Genomic DNA, 20,407 nt, shown 5'->3' on the forward strand with positions numbered 1-20,407 from the left:
AAATGTCTATCAGGGATGGTCTAGACAGTATTTGGTCCTGCCATGAGGGCAGGGGACTGGACTCGATGACCTCTTGAGGTCCCTTCCAGTCCTAGAGTCTATGAATCTATGGAAAAGAACAAATTTAAGCATGGATTTCTTTCTTTTGCACTTGCATAACTTGTCTTTTTTAAAAATTGGATCAAAAAGTCACTTCACAGGTCGTTTCAATACCAAGCAGACTGAAATACCATAGCATTTCCTTTAAAAAAAAAAAGTGATGACAAATGACCACCCTGCAATAAAAAGTAAGGCAATCTTCTAGTAAAACTAGATTCCTACAAGGGGCAGACCTTCTGCCAGTTTTAAGCTTTCTAACCTTTCAGGAAATCAAAGTGATTACTCAGTGTGATGCACACTGTTCTTGTATGACCAGTGAATCAAAAAGGACATGGTCACAGAGCATTGTTTTTCCTCTCATGTAGCAGACTATTTTGTTTTCATATTGTGGCAAGGCACTTTCTCAGTCTCCGCAGCGTCTGCTGCTTTTAGCCCTGGTGAGACAGGCTTGGGTAATGCGGTCCCCCCCTTGGGACACAGGGGAAGTCTGCTCCCCATATCTCCACCAGTCCTTTTTAGAGTATTTTTACTCCCTTGTGGGAGAGAGTACTGCCTCTCTGTCTTGCTCGCTGTCTTGCTGCTCCTACATTCCAGGCAGCAGGGCTTCTTCTCCCTCTGCTCTCCCCCCCTCCTTCCTCCCAGGGAAGGGTTTAAAAAGGTCTCAGGCAGCCCTGAGTTGGAGTCAGCTGATACTAATTAAGCTCAGGTAGCTCCCCCTCAGCTGATTCTAATTGCTACCTTGGTAACCGTTTCTCAGTTGAACCTGATTGACCTGTAGTTGCCCAATTCGGGACCAATTCTGTATTGCCTTTAACTTGTTAAGTTGGGGTTTCACCATGCCTCTCCCCACTATATACCCAAGGTGTTTGGCTTCTGCTAGCCCAATTGTGCATTTGGAGAGATTTGCAGTCAGCCCCACCTTCCTCAAGGTGTCCAGGACTGCTTCCACCTTCCCCAAGTGCGTCTCCCAGTCTGGACTATGTATAATGATGTCATCAAGATAGGCGGCTGCATACTTGCCATGTGGATGCAACAGTTTGTCCATGAGCCGTTGGAAAGTTGCAGGAGCCCCATGTAAACCAAAAGGGAGGACAGTGTATTGATACAGTCCCTCTGGTGTTGAAAAGGCTCTCTTCTCTTTGTCGGCCTTGGCCAAGGGAATTTGCCAATAACATTTAGTCAGGTCAAGGGTGGACAAAAATCGTGCTTTCCCCAGCCGGTCAATTAACTGATCTATCTGGGGTATAGGGTACGCATCAAATTGAGACACCTCATTCAGTTTCTGGAAGTCATTGCAAAACCTCATACTGCCATCCGGTTTAGGTTCTAGGACCACTGGGCTTGACCATTGGCTATGAGACTCTTCAATGACTCCTAACTTCAACATTTTCCTGACTTCTGTCTTGATCTCTTCTCTTTTCGCCTCCGGGATCCAGTATGGCTTGACATTCACCTTCACTCCAGGCTCTGTGAGGATGTGATGGTGAACCTCAGTAGTCCTGCCTAGCTTTTCTGAGAACACGTCCTGGTTGCGTTTGATCATGTTGATCACCTCAGTTCGTTGGTCAGGGGTCAATTCTGGGGATATTCCCACTTGGCCAGGCGAGTTGCTCTCAGGAGGAGGTGACCCTAGAGCGACCACATGAGCTTCTCTGTCTTGCCAAGGTTTCAATAGGTTTATATTATAGACTTGTTCCAGCTTCTGTCGTCCAGGCTGTCGGACCTTGTAATCGACCTCTCCAATGGCTTCTATTATCTCATATGGCCCCTGCCATCTGGTCAGGAGCTTGCTCTCCGCTGTGAGTACGAGCACCATTACCTGATCTCCCACTTGGAATTTTTGGATCGTCGCTTGGTGATTGTAGTATGTTTGTTGGGCCCCTTGTGCCCTCTCCATGTGTTCCCGCACTACGGGGGTGACTTGGGCTATCCTGTCTTTCATCTGCAACACATGCTCGATGAGGTTTTTCCATGGGTTCTTCCCGACTTTCTTTGGCAATGTCCAGTATGCCACCGGGGTGACGACCATGTAACAGTTCGAAGGGGGAGAACCCAGTTGAAGTCTGAGGTATCTCCTCTTATCGCAAACATTAGGTACGGTAGCAGGGTGTCCCAGTTCTTCCCATCCCGGATCACGACCTTTCGTATCACGTTCTTCAATGTTCTATTAAAACGCTTGACGAGGCCATCGGTCTGCAGATGATAGACTGATGTCCTTAGGGTATGCATGTGGAGCATTGCACATAGTTCCTTCATTAATTTAGACACAAAGAGGGTTCCTTGATCCATCAGGATCTCTTTGGGTATTCCCACTCTAGCAAAAATTTGGATTAATTCTTTAGCTATGATCTTGGATGTAGTGTTCCATAGAGGAATGGCCTCAGGGTACCGGGTGGCATAATCTAGCACCACGAATATATGCTGATGGCCTCGGGCTGATTTTTCTAGCAGCCCTACTAGGTCCATATCTATTTGCTCAAAGGGAACTTCAATAATCGGCAGAGGTACCGAAGGTTCCCTTAAGCGGGGTCGGGCCCATGTAATTGGCATTCCAGACAGGAAGCACAATATTGTCCGACCGCCGCATATATTCCAGGCCAAAAAAACCTCTGCAGATTTCGATCCAGGGTTTTATCTTCCCCCTAGATGTCCCCCAAACAGATGGCTGTGGGCTAGCTCCATCACTCCCCTCTGATGTTTCTGTGGTACTGGCAGCTGTTCCATGACTTGCTCTTGGATATGGACTACTCTGTATAGCAGATCCTTCCTGATCATATAATATGGCCCTGGGCCCTTGGCTCTTCCTTCCACAGGGACCCCATTCTCCTCAACTACTTCTTTTGTGAATATTATTACATACTGGATCATTGGCCTGATCCCGTCCAAAATTCTCTAGTGAAGGTCCAATTTGCCCAAACCCAGGGGGTTCTATTTACCCCTCGAGGGAGGTCCCTGGGGAACTGGGTCCGGCTGTTGGCTCACCGACCTCCTGCCTAGTTCCCTTGTCAGTCGGGTCAACTCTTTCCCCTACGAGTATAGGCTTCCGGTTCTGGGTCAAGATTCTCGTTCCCCTCCTCTTAATCGACCCTCCTTTCTCGCCGAGTCTTCCTGGTCTTCCCAGGGGGCGAGAATAAATCCTGGGCAAATTTATGGAAGGTTGGGGGGTTGCTAACTATCGAGGCCATCTCATTGCACTCTGGGTTGTTATCTTCTTCTGACTCCCCTCCAGGAAGTAGACTGCCAAACCCTGGGAAGTCTCGTCCTATGAGGACTGAGTAGGGGAGTTTTGGGATCACCTCCACCATCACCTTAGTGGGGTTTCCCAGGACCTTTATTTTTACTGGGATGGTCGGGTAGTAATTGACATCCCCGTGGACACAGGATATCCCTGTGTGCTTGGCCCAGGATACCCAACCAGCTTTCCCGAGACCAGCGTGACTGCACTTCCTGAGTCTACTAACGCAGTGGTCTTTATACCATTCATTTTAACTGGCCTAATATATCTATGAGGGACCATCGCTACCCCTACTAGATTTATCAGGCCACATGGCTCTTCTAGATTTCTCAGGTTGCATTGCATGGGCTGCTCTAGGTTAGGGCATATAGCTGCCCAATCTCTCCACATGCATAACATTGGTACCCTGCTCGGGGTAGCCCCCTATTTTTTGGGCTGTGAGGCCTTACTCCCTGAGTCTTTCTCTCCCAGTCCCCAAGTTCCTCCGAGTACTCTGGCCGCTCTTCGGCCTCCTTCCTCCTCTCCATAGTTCGGCCCAGAGCTGTGGCAGCTTGGGCCCTTGGTACATACACTTGCCTCCTGTTCTGGCGCCACCCTTCCCCAGTGGTCCGAGAGAGGTCCTGTGCTGCTAGATGTCTCTCTACGAGGGCAACTAGCTCATCATAGGAGGAGGGATCATTTTGACTGACCTATCCTCGTACGTCTGGCAGTAGCCCTCTCATATACCTGTCCACAACTATGGTTTCCACGACTTCCTCTGGCCGGTGGGTCTCGGGGCGCAGCCACTTCCTGACTAGATGGATCAGGTCAAACAGCTGGGACCTCGGGGCTTTGTTGTATTTCCACTCATGGAACTGCTGTGCCCTTATAGCTGTCATCACACCAGACCTCGCCAGGATCTCTGCCTTTAGCTGGGAATAATCTGAAGGTGCTTCTGTTGTCGTATCAAAATATGCTTTCTGCGCCTCCCCACACAGAAAAGGAGCCAGGATAGCCCACTGGTCTTGGGGCCAGGCCTCCCGCTGGGCCATTCTCTCAAACGCAAGGAGATATGCCTCCACGTCATCATCCATCATCATCTTCTGTAAGTAGTGGTTCTTAAAACTTTATAGAATTTTTGTTATAAAAGAGTTAATACTGCTTGAGGAGTTTAACTAGAAATATTTATTTTCTACAATTTCCACAGATTTTCAGTGCCTTTCCTATTAAAGTTGAATTTTATCATTGGTTAGGTAAGTAAGGTATTTTGAAGGTTACTGTTCCATAAAGGTTTAAATAAAAGGCTAACGGTAGGTAGTGAATAAAAGTGGATAGTTTAATGGAAAGCGGAAAGATTAATTGTGAAAAGATTAATTTATAAAAGAAAATAGAGTATTTTTAAAAAGACCAGGCTTGAATTAGGGGAAAAGTTAAATGGAATTTTACAGTGTGTGAACCTTTGGTGGTGGTCCTGTAAATAAATGACTTAAGTCAATGAAGCTCACTTGCATATTTGAAACAACTAATAGTATGCTATTTTTAGGATGTATGTAAAGGTTTAAAAAAGGTGGAATGAACGGTAACATTCAGAAGAATAAGTGACCTAATTTTCATAGGTGCAGAGCAGGCCATCAGCTTTATACTACATGGCAAATTAGAATTCATGTTTGAAGTATTGTTGCCATAATATTTAAATAATATTACCTTTAAATCAGACTAAGTTGCCTTAGAAATGCCTTTGTAGCAATGATGAGCTTTATTTGCTACCGTGTGATAGGATATAAGTCAAAAGAAATTATAAAACTGCACTGGGAGGTGTGACTTGCCACAAAATTTAAAAAATCTGTTTCAGTGCAACTTTAATAACTTTTGTTAAATTAAATGAGTGCCAGGAATTAGGGTTTATATCTGATGCTATAGCTATTTAAAGACCTCAGTTTTGTCAGTGAGCAAAAATAAAAAATAACGAATTTTAAATTTCTGTTATAAAGTGGGATTTTAAAAGTCCTGGAATATAATTGATTAAACCATATCCTGTCTTTCTGTTGAGCAGTCATTAATGACAGGTCGCCTAACATCTTATCTCCTTCCACCCTAGCTCTGCTTGAATGGAGTATTGCGTGTCCATTACTGCTTGGAAGTGCCTGAAACTGATATAAAAGTGTTAAAAAAATAGGAGAAGCATTTTCCTGTGAGGTTCAAGTTTAAAAGACTTGACTCTAATCAGAGAAGAACATTCTATCTCATTTGCTTCAATGGAGACCTTTCTAACCACTCTCTCAGCCTCAATTAGTTTTAAACTGCCAAGGGAATGTTGGCAGCTGCTTTTTCTAAACAGAGAAGGATTTAAAATTCTTCTGCAGGACTATCCAACTGAACTTTTACTGCTTACTGGCTTTCATGATGGAAGAATATCAGCTTAATTAGATAGCCTCTTCATGTAAAAATCAATAAATAATCTAAGAACATATTTATTATAAGTTCAACCTTTACCATTGTCCCCCTACTTTATATGTGCATCCAAATGAAAGCTCTCAGGGCATTCTTAATAATGAAATAAGGCAAAGATAGACTACATTTTTGACTTCAAGATGTATCTTTCATGATAATTTTGAGTTCAACTTTAAAATTTAATTCATCTATTTTTATGATTTTTGTCATTTCATTTTAGTAATCATTTAAATTTTTTCCTTAAAGTTTTATCTTTGAAAATGTACAATTACTAGGCACTATAGTTTTTAACCTAACATGTAATTAAAACATTTTTTCCAATTAAAATGATTTGTTCTCATGATGCATATTTTTCTTTAGTAATTAACACACATAAATTGCACCTTAGGCTCTGCATATAGGGACATGTTTCAGCAGCAGTGTTACTCGACCTTCAGTCTAATAATAAAAACCAGTGCCATTCTTAGACCATAATCCACACCTTATGTCTTAACTGCTTAAGGCTCTAATAAAGAAAAGCATTTACGTAGGTGCTTAAGTTTTAAACTTAAGTGATGTCATTAGGACTTAAGCATGTGCTTAAAGTTAAGTACGTTTATGTGCTTTACTGAATTGACATGGATTTAAGCAGATGCTTAAATTCTTTGCTGAATCAAGGCCTAATGTGGACAAGGTCCCCAGCTGTGCAGAAGAATGATATCTCTGATAATTGTTGGACTTGGAGCAGAAAGGGACAGTGGTGTCTCTTACCCAAGCAGAGAGTTTGTTATGGATAAGGATACTTGGAGCCAATAGATATATAATAAATCCATTTGAATGTAAACATTTAGGAAAACTCCTTCACGCCCAGTGCTTTAAAAAACAGCCCAACTAGAAAGTTCAAACACTTGTGTAACAGATATGGACATCTGTATACATGTCACTCATGCTGCTTGTTGTTGTTGTTGTCGTTGTTTGTTTCTGGAGACCTGCTAGTCCTTCACATGGGACAGATTGGGAGACTGTTCCATCGGGGGGCAAACTTACATCACAATTTCTGTGTCCATCTATGTATGCCTTCTCCTTCTTGGTCTCAAGAAGACAATGATGGTTTAACGGATTATCTTGCAGACGGGGGGCCCTTACATTACTACATACGATATTCATTATTGTAAAGGCCATTATAAAAGGCGTTGGGTTGATTTTAGGGTAGAAGCTATAAAATGGAGCTTCTCTAATTTACACCAGCTGAGAATCTGAACCATTATTATTTAGGTGACAGTTAGATTAAGGACAGTAAGGTATATAACAGTAAGTAAAGTAACAAGAAGTAGGGTGGATGGCAGATCTAGTATTTTAATGTGTCTTCAGGTATATCAACCAGCAGGTGACCAAGGAATAGCAACCAAGGTTTTCTGTTTTGGTTGCTTAGATAATGGGTTGAAGAGTGGGTTTTTCTCTTCCTCATTGCAGTATCCAAATGACATTCTTTTCTTGATTATATCGCAGGTCTTGCAGAATGGCTGGTACTGGTCCCAGTTGGTTTTTATAGACTGATTTAAACTGATTAGTGACAAAGCAATCTCCATAATTCGTTAATTTCTACGATACTTGGTGTCTGGTTCTGTTCCATCTGCTCTGCAATCTGCTGTTGTTATATTATAAAGGAAGCCAACCTGACACTCAGATCAGCTTGTCAATTGTCATCCCACTTCTTCCTTCCTTTTCATCTCAAAAGTATTAGAGGAGGCCAAAGATGATAATTTCTCCTCAAAACCAACAGTTTTTATATCTCGGTCTGATTTTTGTGAGCTGCAGTGGGATGGAACAAGCACTGGCACGTGTGACTATTTGTCTCCAATAGACATCAGACTGTGCATACTTAAAAACAGCAAGATATTTCCTCTGTTTTTGCTACCATAAATCATATTTTATGGAATTAGTTGCATTCCCACTGTGATGTTTGCCCACAGAATATGTATTGTTCATCGTTTTTAGGCTTTACAGAACTGGGATGTCATTTTATCATAGAACAGTTTTGAAATGTTTTCCTTGGAAAGCTGCTGTTCTTTGAGGTTCAGTGTCGGCTCCATTGTATTGTGTTCTGAATCTTTTATCTCAGGGTGGCATAGCTGGTGTTTTGGACTGAATTATCATTTTTTTTTTCAGGAATAGTTCTTTGAAGATTCTTATAAGGAGAGGATGTCAACAACTTCCTCCCCTGCCAAAAAAAATGCTTCGGCATTGCACAGTGCTAACCCAGTCAGATACAATTTTCTATTTGCTTATACTCACCTCTTCATTCTCTCTTCTTGCCCATATATGCCCTGCTCTAGCAAAGGATTTAAGCACGAGTAGTTGTCGCAGTGCCTGGAATAGGTCACAGCTGAGAGGGCCAATCTCAGGCCAGACTGTCAGAAAACAGGGCAGACACACAAACTGGTGGTATACTCTATAATTAGATTTAACCAAACCAGCAACAAATGTCTGCTCCTTGATCACTATACTATCTTATAATAGACCCACAGCTAGTTCCCTTAGACACTTCAGCCTATATTACCACCCAGACAAACTAGACTTAATGACGAAAAGTTATTAAAACCAAAAATCATCACACATTCAATTACTCCCAGTTCCAAAGGGCCAGTCACTTACCCCAGGTCAAGCTGTACTTCAGATCTCAACAAAGACAATGCTGAAGCCAAATTTTTTAGTAAACTAAAGATTTATTAGCTCAGCAAAATAAATGTATTATTGAGAGATTAAAGCAGGTAAATACACTACAAATGATCTTGGTCCAATTGCTCAGAATTCCATCCTGTCAGAAGTCATCAGTCCAGAGATGAAAGATTATTCCCATAAACTAGTATTTATATATCTTGCTCACAGCAAACAAGCTGGCAGGTGTCTCCACCCATGTGGGTTTTCATGAGTAGCAGCTGCTGATGGAGCTGTGAACGTCCATTGTCGAACATGAAATGAACCTTGCTTTGAAGTTAACATTCTACTTCCAGTGGATACACAAGTAATCCAGTCACAGTGATATACATAATGTAATTACCGACCATTTGTTACAATAGGGATGGCTATGTGGGAACAATACAGGTATCTTTCCTTAATATTCATGAAGTTTTGCACACTAAGTAACTGCTCATCTTTATGCTAACAACTTTTGATCTAGGGTTATTTACTATATGGAATGCATAATGGCAAATAAATAACAGGATATAGTCAAGCTTAACAATACAGTTAGATCTTACAAGTGAATTGGTTTGAACATACCATGACCTTTTAACATTCCTTTGATTTCTATTAACATGTGAGTGAATTAGCCTGCTGACAACCTGTGAGACAGCATCACAGTAGTCCAACAGAAGTCAATGGAACTTCCCATGTAATTAAAATCAAGTCCATGACTAAGTGCTCTGCTGAATTGGGGCCCTAATCTTTTTGTTCTTTTCATAGCAGTATTTACTTCATGGCCTCGCTCTTGATGAGACGTTCGCTGGTTGAGCAGCAGTTTTGCAAAAGGGCTTAAAGTAGAATTGAATACGCACGTTTCCTTAAAACTTTGAAGATCCTGGGTTGTTCAGTGTACTCTCCCCTCCCGTGAGCTACTGTGCTGGTGTTTTATTTTCCCTTTATGTTATAAGTTGTTTGCATTTTATAACATGTCACTCTTATGTCATTTCCCTCCCCTCTGATTTAGCACTACCTCACTCTGCTTGCTTGTCCTTCTGTTTTTCCTGTTCTCCTTCCCTATTCCTTCTCTTTTAAACATTGTTTCTTCTTCTTCCCTGTTACTTTTTAATTTTCTCTGGTTTTGTCAGATTGCTTTTCTCGCTGTTTGTGTTGATTGTCTCTCTCTGGTATCTATCAGCTTCAGTGATCGAGGACTGGGCATGCTGATGGATCCTGACACCTGCTACTGGAATCCATGAGACAACCAGGTGACAAATGTGAAAGCCAGTGTTGTTCATGCAAGAGTCAACAACCATTCATTCCTATTAAGCTTTACCAAGTGTTATATCTCCAATTCCCCTATACACAACACACAAACCCTGCAGGACAGAGTTAATACTTTAATTTGACTTTGTACTGTAGCTTTGAATTATGCCATCTCGTCATGTAAAAATAAAATTCATGTTCTGTATAAACCTATTTGTATTTGCATTTGTGTATATTTATATGCACCTTAATATAAAATATATGTACATCTCACTTTATTTTGGGAAGCAAGGAAAAAAATCCTAAATTGTGGCTACTTAGTCTTTCTCCAAACACTTCAGTGCAAAGTCTAGCAGAATATACTTGATTGTATTTGACCGCCCTAAAGCCAGGATAGGTTCAATTGTTATGACGATTACCATAGTGCCTAGGAGCCATAGCTATGGATCAGGTCCAATATTTGAATTTGTGGATTTTGTGCCAGATCCTCAGTTGCACTGGTGCTATGTCTGGCATAGTGGAGGAAGAGTTCTTTCTGTCATGATACTGGCCTCCGTAAGTGGAGGCCTGGGGTAGTCAGTTCTGAGCTGTTCCTACTCCATAATGCCCCTTTGTTGTCATTCTGCATAATTCTGCATCTCTCTCTGCTCTTTCAATTCAGTAATTCTGATCACAGTTCTTGAGCTCTGAGGGTCATCAGCAGCATGCATTGAGTGTTTACTTATGCCACTTTGCCACTGAGACTAGTTCAAAGAGATGTTTTATTCTATTCAAAGAGTGTTATTTTCAGGAATTGAGCTTTGTCTGTTCTTACAGCAGTTACAACCTGAAAAATAAGATAATATCTTTGTAAATATAAAAGATGATGGTATTAATTCCCAAATTAACTCCCCAAATTAGACATAAAAGTTGTTTTTAACTATATATTGGCCAAACTCAAGATATTCACTGAAGCTCCTACACAGTCCCCATGCTCCTGTGCTCACTTTTTCAGTACCTTGCTCATTCTCTGTGGGGCCTCTGTCCACACATACATACAAGTATGTTGCTAAAGAATCTATTGGCAAGTAAAATATATTTTTAACAATAATTACAGTCAAGTATCAAAACCAAACTGAACAGCAATTTACCTCTCCTGCCTCTAAAGGTTAAAAAAATGATATCCTTAAGTAGACTTTGAAATTTTCGATTGTTCATTTCTCTCTTTCTTTATTATTTGTCATGCAGAAATATTGCTGCACTGTATTGTATACCGTACTTCGAAGGAGAAATGTATCTAACACCTTACGGATTTAACTAGAGCTGAATGGGAAATGATTTTCTGAAAAATATTCCTGTCTCAAATCAGGCTGAAAAGTTGAATCTTTATATTTTCACAACCTGAAAAATTAAGGTCAGGTCAATTGCAACATGTTGCTTGATTTCAAAATATTTTGTTTTAGTTTTGATTTTTAATTTTTTTTACTATACACTAACTTACATTTTGAAATGAAAAGTTGTTTCAATTTAAAAAAAAAAAAAGACATTTTGATAATGTTAAACTTTTTTCCCCAGCATTTTTTCAAAATGGGAAATTCATCAAAACTGGTGCTTTCCCACAAATAGTTTCAGTTTTGGTAGATCAACACTTTGAGATGAAAGAATGTTTAGCCAAAAAATTCCCATCCTGTTCTCTTATGAAGTCCTGTATTTCATATATTCATGTACTGTAATATGGGTAATACAAGTACAAAGGCACCTTTATAGTCCACTTGTAAAAGATAGCATGCATGGACTTGAAGCCATATTAACTATGGATTTTTGGTCTTTGTGCTGCAGAAACCTAAAGGATTTTCTTCTTTTCTACTTTTAGATATTCAAGAATATCACTATAACCAAACTCAATGAGCAAAGCCAGATTTTTAAGGGTGTTTAGGCACTTAGTGGGATTTTCAAAATACCTAGGCGCCTAACACTCACTGATTTCAGTGTGAGTTAGGTGCCTAGATGCTTTTGAAAATTCTGCTAGGCATCTAAATACCTTTAACAATCTGTGTCCCTAAGCCTTTTGGTTGCCCTTGGAAGCAATACTCTCTCTTTCTGTCATATACATGCACGTGCAATTATGATGTAAACAGTGATGCAAGTTGCATGTTGAGTCTAAGTTAATTAGAAAATGGGAACCCCTGGGGAAATTACACCAGTTTGAAGTGCATATGAGTCTAACTCTACTTATTTACTCAGGGGTAGCAGAGGAAAATACCTGCAAATAGGGTGGGTCTAAAAAGAACTGTTCCGGGAGTGATGTGACAGTTTTGGATCGGTCCAGTTGGATTTTTTGAATGCTGTGTTTATATCCTTAGGATTGTCTTTTGCAGTATTCTTGCATCATACCACTTGTGCTAAGGGAAGGGGGACTGGCACCTGGGTGTCTGCCTCTGAGTGGTACATCAATAAGGACTGTCAACAATTGAATAACCTTGCACTAGCAGGACAGTGAGCTGACTAACCCCCAGGGAAACCCACTTTTCCAAGTGACCTGGTAGCCAACCAGTGGATCATCTGAAGAGGGGTTTGAAGTCACTGAGAGTGGTCACCTGACAAAGCAAACTGCAACTTTATAAAAGGGAGGCTCTGTCATGTGTCGTCCCGAGAGAGACAGGGGAGCAAACCAGGACTGGAAGCAGAGAAGGCTGAGAAGCAGGAGAAGGGGGAATTGTGGATACTTAACAGACACTGACCAATTGAAAGGGCTCTTGGAGTAGTAAGGAAACTAAAGCAGGATTTGGGTGCAGGTTTTGTTTTGGTTTTTGTCGTTGGGTGCAGGTTTAGTTCTATATTGGTCTTGTGCTGTCTAAGAGTAAAGTGTGTGTTTAGAAATTCCTTTGCAGGAACAATGCAGTACTTGTTTTCACGGTCACATAGTCATCAAAGAGGGAAACAATAAGCCTGGGGGTCCACCGCCTTCGTGGAACTCTGAGAACATGCAGCAACTACTGGGGAGGCTTGGGAGAGCTGGCACTTGTTTCAGGGTCGAGCCAATTGGACTGTCAGACATGGGGTCAGTACCTGGAGTGAGTGCCTGGACACAGTCCAAAGAGACAGTGCCTAAACTCTGCACAGCCCCAGAAAGCCAAGAGCGCATGGAATTAGGGTGACCAAACAGCAAGTGTGAAAAATTGGGATAGGGCATGGGGGATAATAGGAGCCTATAAAAGAAAAAGGCCCAAATATTGGGACTGTCTCTGTAAAATCGGAACATCTGGTCACCCTACATAGGACCTAAAGTTTGGGTTCAACGCATCATCCTAGAAAGCGTCCACTGCCGGGAGCTCATGTAGGTTTGTAGCTCAGAATATGCAAATAGACAAAAGGTGCCAAAAAGGATGGTGTACCATAAAGTAACTCTTTTTGTTTTAACTTATGTACATCTAGTAATAAACAACCCAGCACACTCAATAGCACATGGAAAGCTCCACATACCCTTTCCCGGTGTTATATTCAAGCAGGTGGTAATTCCTATCGTGATAACAAAATGTAATTCTTTATTCCCCAAAACTAGATTAATGTGGCAGCTCTGACAGGATTCTGGTCCATTTTTGATATCACTGTATATAGTTAAAGCCAAAAGCAACAAATTAAACAAGATGTGTGACTTCAATGGACCTGCCAGTGACTGAGTTGCATGAAATAAGCTACAGAAGCTTACTAGCCCATTAGAAGAGGTATTAGAAAGAGAAACAGTTCTTTTCAATTGTTTTATGACTTACTAAGCAATTTGCAGTATTTCAGTGAGAAAACCTCTTAACACCCTCCCGCGCTGCTAAGTGGTTTTGTAAATAATGGCCAGCCTCTGACCCCTTTATTTTATCTTTTCAGTGGAAGAACTTGTACTTTAGCTGAAGAGTCCTTTCTGCTCAAAACAGCTGGGGTGAAAGAACTTACTCATTTGGAAAAGGAATGAGCTTTGGATATTTATGTGAAGAGTTCACCTATTAGCACAGCAGTATTTGGAGGGCATTTGGCAGTCTGTCCTTGACTTGGCAGTGGAATCCCTTGTTCTCATCAGTAACAAACCAAGTGAAATCTGCAGCTACATTTTTATTGTCTGACTAAACAAAACATAAATGAAATGAAGTATATTAGACAAATGTAGTAAAAATACAAAAAAATGTTGAATAATGCATAAATTAGGTGGTACCAAACTGCAAGAATAAACCAAAAGTAGTTGATGCCATTCAAAATGTTACTGGCGTGAATGGGGAGGATAGGAATTTTGAAAATAGTAGATGTTCTTCTGCTTTTGGAATTCAAAGGGTCAAATGTCCCAAGCCATACCCATTGCAAGCCTACATCTGACATTAATCAAGTTTCCTGTTGTGACAGGGTCAGGCCAGAGGGCTACAGGAGAGTGATCCTATTGGTATCCAGGAGGTGGGCGGGCAAAGCCCGCCCACTTGTAAAGGACCTCCCCGCAGCCTAAGGGAAGGATCCACAGGTCAGTGACACCAAATAATTGTGGGGGACAACTAATGAAAAAACAGGATTGGGAGTGAGGTCATAGGGCTAAACGAAGGGACACCGAGCAGAGAATTCCAGACAACACCCACTGCCCCTCGAAAGGGAGCCAGTGGATGCCGCCCAGAGGAACTCTTCCCGGATGCATGAACGGACGGAGGAGCAGAAATAGACTCCATAGTCGCAGGTAATCCTGTCGGCCAACCTCCTCTCCCTGCTTTTGTAGATGACTAGTTTGGCCAGGGCCAAGAGGAGGTTGACAAGGAGATCCTGCGACTTTGTGGGGCCACGGATGGGTAGTGCGTAGATAAACAGGTGAGGGGAAAAGTGCAACCAAAAATGCAATAAAAGGTTCAAGAGGAGCCGGAACAGGGGCTATAATCTGGCACACTCTAAATAAATGTGCGCCAGGGTCTCTTTCATGCCACAAAAAGGGCAGGTGTTGGGGACAAGGTAAACTGCGCCAAGTACACGCCCGTGCTTACGGCCCCGTGAAGGAGCTACCAACTGACATCCCCGGCGGGCCTCAGGACCAGGGCAGAGTATAAGCTGGTCCACCAGGGCCTCTCACCCTCAAGAGGTGGCAGAAGGTCCCGCCATTTGGTATCGGGGCGGGATGTGAGGGTGAGGTAGTGAAGGGTGTGGAGCACGAGCGTGTACAGGTGTTTCCGTGGCACGGCCTGGAACAGAACGGGTTGCAGATCGTGCAGCTGGCTCGCAGTGAAAGGGTGAGGGGGCCGATTGGGTCCATGGGGCAGGGGGCCGATAAAAATGTCCACAGGGCCTGGGGTGGAGGGTGGGTGGGGCGTGCCCTCTCGCAGGACCTGGTCCAGGTAAGCCCGAGCAGCAGGCAGTAAAGCGGCCTTCACCTCCTGAAGTACGCACTGGGGATTATAAGGTCTGGAGAGCCCCATGCGCTAAGCAAGCGTCAGGGGATCCAGCCAGTCTCCCCAGTCTCTCCGACCCTGGTGACTCCCGCCAAGACCAGCCTCTGGCGCACTGCGGGGGACTCCGCCACCTGCACATGAAGCTGGGGAATGTGTAGCAGGGGCTCCGCAAGGAGATTGGCCCCCACGGTGGCCGCCAAGGACCTGGTCATTGAAAAGAGCTTCCAGGTCCGGAGGAGGTCTTAGTAGAAGACCGGCAGCCTGGAGAGGTCTTGCGGAAGACCTCTCGGATGAAGGTAAAAGAGCTGCCGGTCGTATCGGAGCCCTCAGAAGTGGCGGAGGAAGATGTGCGCCAATACGCTCCACGTCAGGCTACCTGCACCATACAGGAGCCTCTGCAGGGCCTGGAGGTTGAAGACATGGACCTGAGTGTGGAGGCACTTCAGGTCCTGTCCCCCCTCCTCCAGGGGCAGGTGGAGGGCCCCTGCAGAGACCCAGTGCATCCCTGGCCAAAAGAACTCCAGAATCCTCATCCGGAGGTTGGCCAGGAAACCCGGGGCCGGGACCAGGGTGTTGAGTCGGTACCAGAGCATGGACAGGACTACAGGAGAGTGATAGAAGGCAGATATATTAGCCCCAGGTTAAGTAGGTCCCCTTTCCCTGGGTAAGGTAATAGGGAAGGTTCCAGAACAATCAGGAGCTTTCTGGAAACAAGGCAGGCTAATCAGGGCACCTGGGTTTAAAAAGGGAGCTCACTTCAGGTTGTGGTGCGTGTGTGAGGAGCTTGGAGCAAGAGGCACAAGGAGCTGAGAGTGAGAGGGTGTGCTGCTGGAGGACTGAGAAGTACAAGCGTTATCAGATACCCAGAGGAAGGTCCTGTGGTGAGGATAAAGAAGGTGTTTGGAGGAGGCCATGGGGAAGTAGCCCAGGGAGTTGTAACTGTCATGCAGCTGTTACAGGAGTCACTATAGACAGCTGCAATCCACAGGGCCCTGGGCTGGAAGCCAGAGTAGAGGGTGGGCCTGGGTTCTCCCCAAACCTCCCAACTCCTGATCAGACACAGGAGGAGTTGACCCGGAATGGGGGTTCCACCAGAGGGGAAGATCTCTGAGGCCAGCAAATCCGCCAATAAGCACAGGACCCACCAAGGTAGAGGAGGAGCTTTGTCATGCTATCAAACATCTTCACACTTTCTCCCATGCTGGCTCTTATGCATAGGAAGAGCTTCCTATTAGAGCTGGGTAAAACTTTTTTGGCACATAGTAAATACTCTGAAAAATGCATTTTTGGGGTGCACTGAAACTACGCACAAAAGCAGGTCGAATTCGGGGAAGAATTTCAGTGGGAAAACTGAATGTTGGAAATGTCAGCTGTAAGTTTTTAAAAAATAGACTGAAAAGTCAGATTGACTGGAACAAAATATTTTCAGGTTTTTTGTTTTGGCAAGAAAAATAACAAAAAATCAGCTTTGGTTTGAAATGGCACCATACTGAAAAATCAGTTATTCCCTCACCTCTTCTTCCCACTGATATCCATAACTGCAGTAGGCTATTTTGGAGAGAAAAAGGATAGTCCAGAAGTTAGGCCATTAGCCTTGAAAACATGGACCTGGGTTCAATTTCCTGCTCTGCCACTGACTCTATGTGTGATGTTGGTCATGTCATTTAGTTGCTGTGTGCCTCAGTTTTCTGCCTCTGAAAAGGGCTTAATAGCACTTCCCTACCTTGCAGGTGTGTTGTGAGGTGCTCAGGTACTATAGCAGCAGAGGCCATGTAGCTATCTAGGATTAATAAAACCTCCAAATTCCTTTTTAAAACTCAGCTCTGCCATGATATATACAAAATAATTAATAATGGCTGATTGCTGCTAATTCTCATTGTATTACTGTTATCTTCTCTTTCTCCGTTCATGGCTTTATTGCGACAATGTTTTTCATCATACAGTAGACTGTAGGATCTCTGGAGCAGGGACTGTCATTTTTGTAGGTCATGGAGCAGGAGGGCCACACAGTCATAGGTTTGGCCCAACCAAAAAGTGGTCAGGCTGAATGGCTCTGCAACTCCATGAGCCACAATGCCACTCGCTCAAATTTGGGGAGGTGGGAGTAGAGGCTCATGGATCAGGGGTGTCATGGATCACCATGTGCTAGTGGGCCTGAGACGGGAAGAGGAGGATAAGAGGTGGAAGAGGAAATCGATGCCCACCCACACACTTTAAGTGGTGCTCTGCAGCCCCTGGTCATTGATGACATTTGTTCAGTTGCTATCACAATGGTATCCTGGTCCCAGACTGATTGGTTCTAGGTGCTACTGCAGTACAAATAAATAATAATAGTACACTGGGGTGAAGGGATGCATAAACTTTTGCAGGCTTTCCACGGTGGGATGTATTTCACTGCCTATTATGCCAATAGGGCAGCAACTCCATGTTCTCTTGCTGTCAGACTTTTTCTTGACCAGTTCACTTTGCTTTTTTCTGGTGTTTTTTGTTTTTGGAGAAGGGGAGATAAGTACCTCTTTTTATCTCTGTTTTGTGACGTCAAGATATTATATCTGCACTGAAATTATATCACACCTTTCTTTTAAGCTTCTGTTCTGGTTCTTACAGTACATTCCAAGAGTTGGGGGACTGGAGAGAAATTCCTATTGTTTTTTGAAATATGTATGTTGGATGGCTTTGGAGAGAATTCTATGTCTATGAATACTGCCCTGAAACGTGAATATTAGGCAATGGTAACACTATCTTTGTTAGCTTGGCTGGCCTGGCTCCAGCTCGGGTGCATACTAGAGGGTGAATATCAGAACACTCTGGTATCTTATGGAATATTCAGATCACCTGGTTTAGTTGTGGGTTCATCACTTCAACCCTATTGTGACAATGTAGTTCTGTCCTCCACAGACCGCTGACAATGAAAGCCCCAGTACTCTGCAGCAAATTAGATGTAAATTCTGCAGCATGGAGTCGTCATCCTGCAAAGCTCCAGTTCAGAATGCAGATTCTGTGGCAGCATCCGATAAATTTAAAACATAAGGGTTGTAGTGAATTAAATATGAAAATGAATAATACGGTCAATGCAGCATTCCCCCATGTGTCATAAACTGGATTTAATATCAGTATTACATTGTCCCCCCTTTTTTTGATTTTCATTATGCTTCGTATTTGGCATGAAAATACAGAACAGCATTGTGAGGGGTGAGAGAAGCAGGAAGTTCAGGCAACTAAGGAGAAGAAAATTGATTTTCTGGCACCTGGGAAGGAGCAGAAGGCAGTTTGAAACTGCAAGATAAACACATTAATGGGAAATTTCGCCTAAATAGTTAAAAATATTGGCACTTAACTTTGAAACCAAATGTTGAAAATATAACTCCCAATTGAGATAAATTCATGGCTCTCAGAGCTATTGCTTGAGGCTGTCAGACACGATTGCATCATTTTGTATTTGTTTCACATTTGGAAGAGTTTCTCCACAACTTGGAATGCTAGGAGCTTTTTTTAAAGAAAAGCTTGGATTGTGAAGTACAATTCGGAAGCAGAGAGTAGATTCTGTGTCAAATTCTGTGGATGTGGAATCATAAAGCACTGATGATACTATAAAAGAGCACTGATCATACTATAAAAACTTTCTCTTGATATTTTTCCCCACCATCTAGACTTTTCAGATTCTTATTTGCCCCCCAAAATGATATCTGAGTGTCCAGTGTAAGTATCTGGTCCTAGGTGAAGAGATACCTCTGTCCTTTATTGCCTTATCTGCACTACCAAAAGGGGGACCCATGATTCACCACTGGTGCAGCTCCATCAATGGCAGCTGATGGAAGCTGTAATGTACATAGGGTAAGATTTTTCTTACCACTGTCTCATCTCACCCTACTCTGAGTTGTAAGCAGAGTTGGATGGCATGTTGGTAAAAATCCCCATCTACATTACATACTTTCCACCATTGCTATCACTAGTGGTGAGCGTCAGTGGAGATCAGTCTGAATCCTGCAAAGGAGAATTTTGTCTCAAACTTCTGTCTTTCCATGCACATGAGGATTTTGCTATGTTAAAGTTAATCGCTTGTGCAGAACTGTGCAAATGTATCCTTCAAGGTCAAATAATGGTGCAGTGTACTTTAAAGAAAATGTGCATTTTAATTAAAACTTTGAAAATTGAGAATATCTCTCAACCGCAGTAACTGAACCCAAATAAACATTTGTATTCCTAATAGTGGCCAAATTTGTGCGGTCCCCTATTTTGTTGTGTTCTCAAATGAAAATTGTTCAAGTAGAACATAAAAGAAACAAAATAACTTTATGCCACTAGCATTAAAAAGGAATAGAAAGTAGTGCATTTCTGTTGTCATTTCTAATGAAGCAATAGCAAAGCCAGATATTCCTGATGTTTCAGATGAAGTTGTTCTTTATTTCATTTGTAGTTAATGAATAGAGCTAAAAATATACACAGGTTATATTACTTAATAGCATCTTTATAATAATTTATTACTTTAATTATAATTCACAATTGGATACTCCTCTACATTACATCTAAATTAGGCCTTAATTATTTTTAAAATCAAGTGCATCATTTACACCAGGTTATTATATATTAACAGCATGTAGGGGCGTGTGTGTTTGTGTGACAAAATGGAAATACTTTGGGCCTACTGTTGCAGGTCGGATAGAAAATGGCACTTTGAAACTGGTGAACTGAAAAGTTCTCCTTCCTGGGTGCTCCACACTTTATTTTATGCAGCCAGGTGACTGCAGACTTTATATTTCCCCTATTCTGAAACAACAAAAAATATTCTGACTAAAGCTCTGTTTTTGAGGTGCCTGGCCCAAAATTGATACAAAGCCAAAGGATGAGGACAAAACCAAAAATAAAGCAAATGGGTTTGCTTGACTTCAGCTTCCAAGGGGCCATCAGACACCCTGATGCCTTCCAGGTCTTTCTCCATATTTGGGCATTATTGTCACCATTCACAATTTTACCAGGAATCTCAAGATAGTTTATGTTCTTTTTAAAGCCCCAGCTAAAGCATTGTTTAACAAACTCAGAGAAATGGTAGGTAAGGTCCCATGGGAAGAAAATCCAAGTGAAAAAGGAGTTCAGGAGAGCTGGCAGTTTCTCAAGGAGACAATATTAAAGGCACGACAGCAAATTATCTTTCTGTGAAAGAAAGCTAGGAAGAGTAGTAAGAGGCCAATATGGCTCCATCAAAAGCTCTTTAATGACCTGAAAATCCAAAAGGAATCTACATAAAGTGGAAACATGGAAGAATTGCTAAGGAGGAGTACAAAAGAATAACACGAGCATATACAGACAAAACCAGAAAGGGTCAGGCACAAAA

General features: G+C 42.5%; 1 protein-coding gene across 3 annotated transcripts in view; it reads left to right on the forward strand.

The window, feature by feature from the left end:
* TMEM117 (transmembrane protein 117) overlaps positions 1-20,407 on the forward strand; it is a 363,574-nt gene that overhangs the window by 164,540 nt on the left and 178,627 nt on the right. The window contains exon 1 of one of the 3 annotated variants that reach the window (XM_075065943.1): positions 9,608-9,693. The exons of the other annotated variants lie outside the window; for them this stretch is intronic. The gene's annotated coding sequence lies outside the window, so the exon portion shown is untranslated. Of the gene's footprint in view, positions 1-9,607; positions 9,694-20,407 lie in introns of those variants that run through there. 3 annotated transcript variants of the gene reach the window in all.

The sequence above is a fragment of the Chelonoidis abingdonii genome, chromosome 1 (genome assembly GCF_003597395.2).
Source record: "Chelonoidis abingdonii isolate Lonesome George chromosome 1, CheloAbing_2.0, whole genome shotgun sequence".
Lineage (NCBI taxonomy): Eukaryota > Metazoa > Chordata > Testudines > Testudinidae > Chelonoidis > Chelonoidis abingdonii.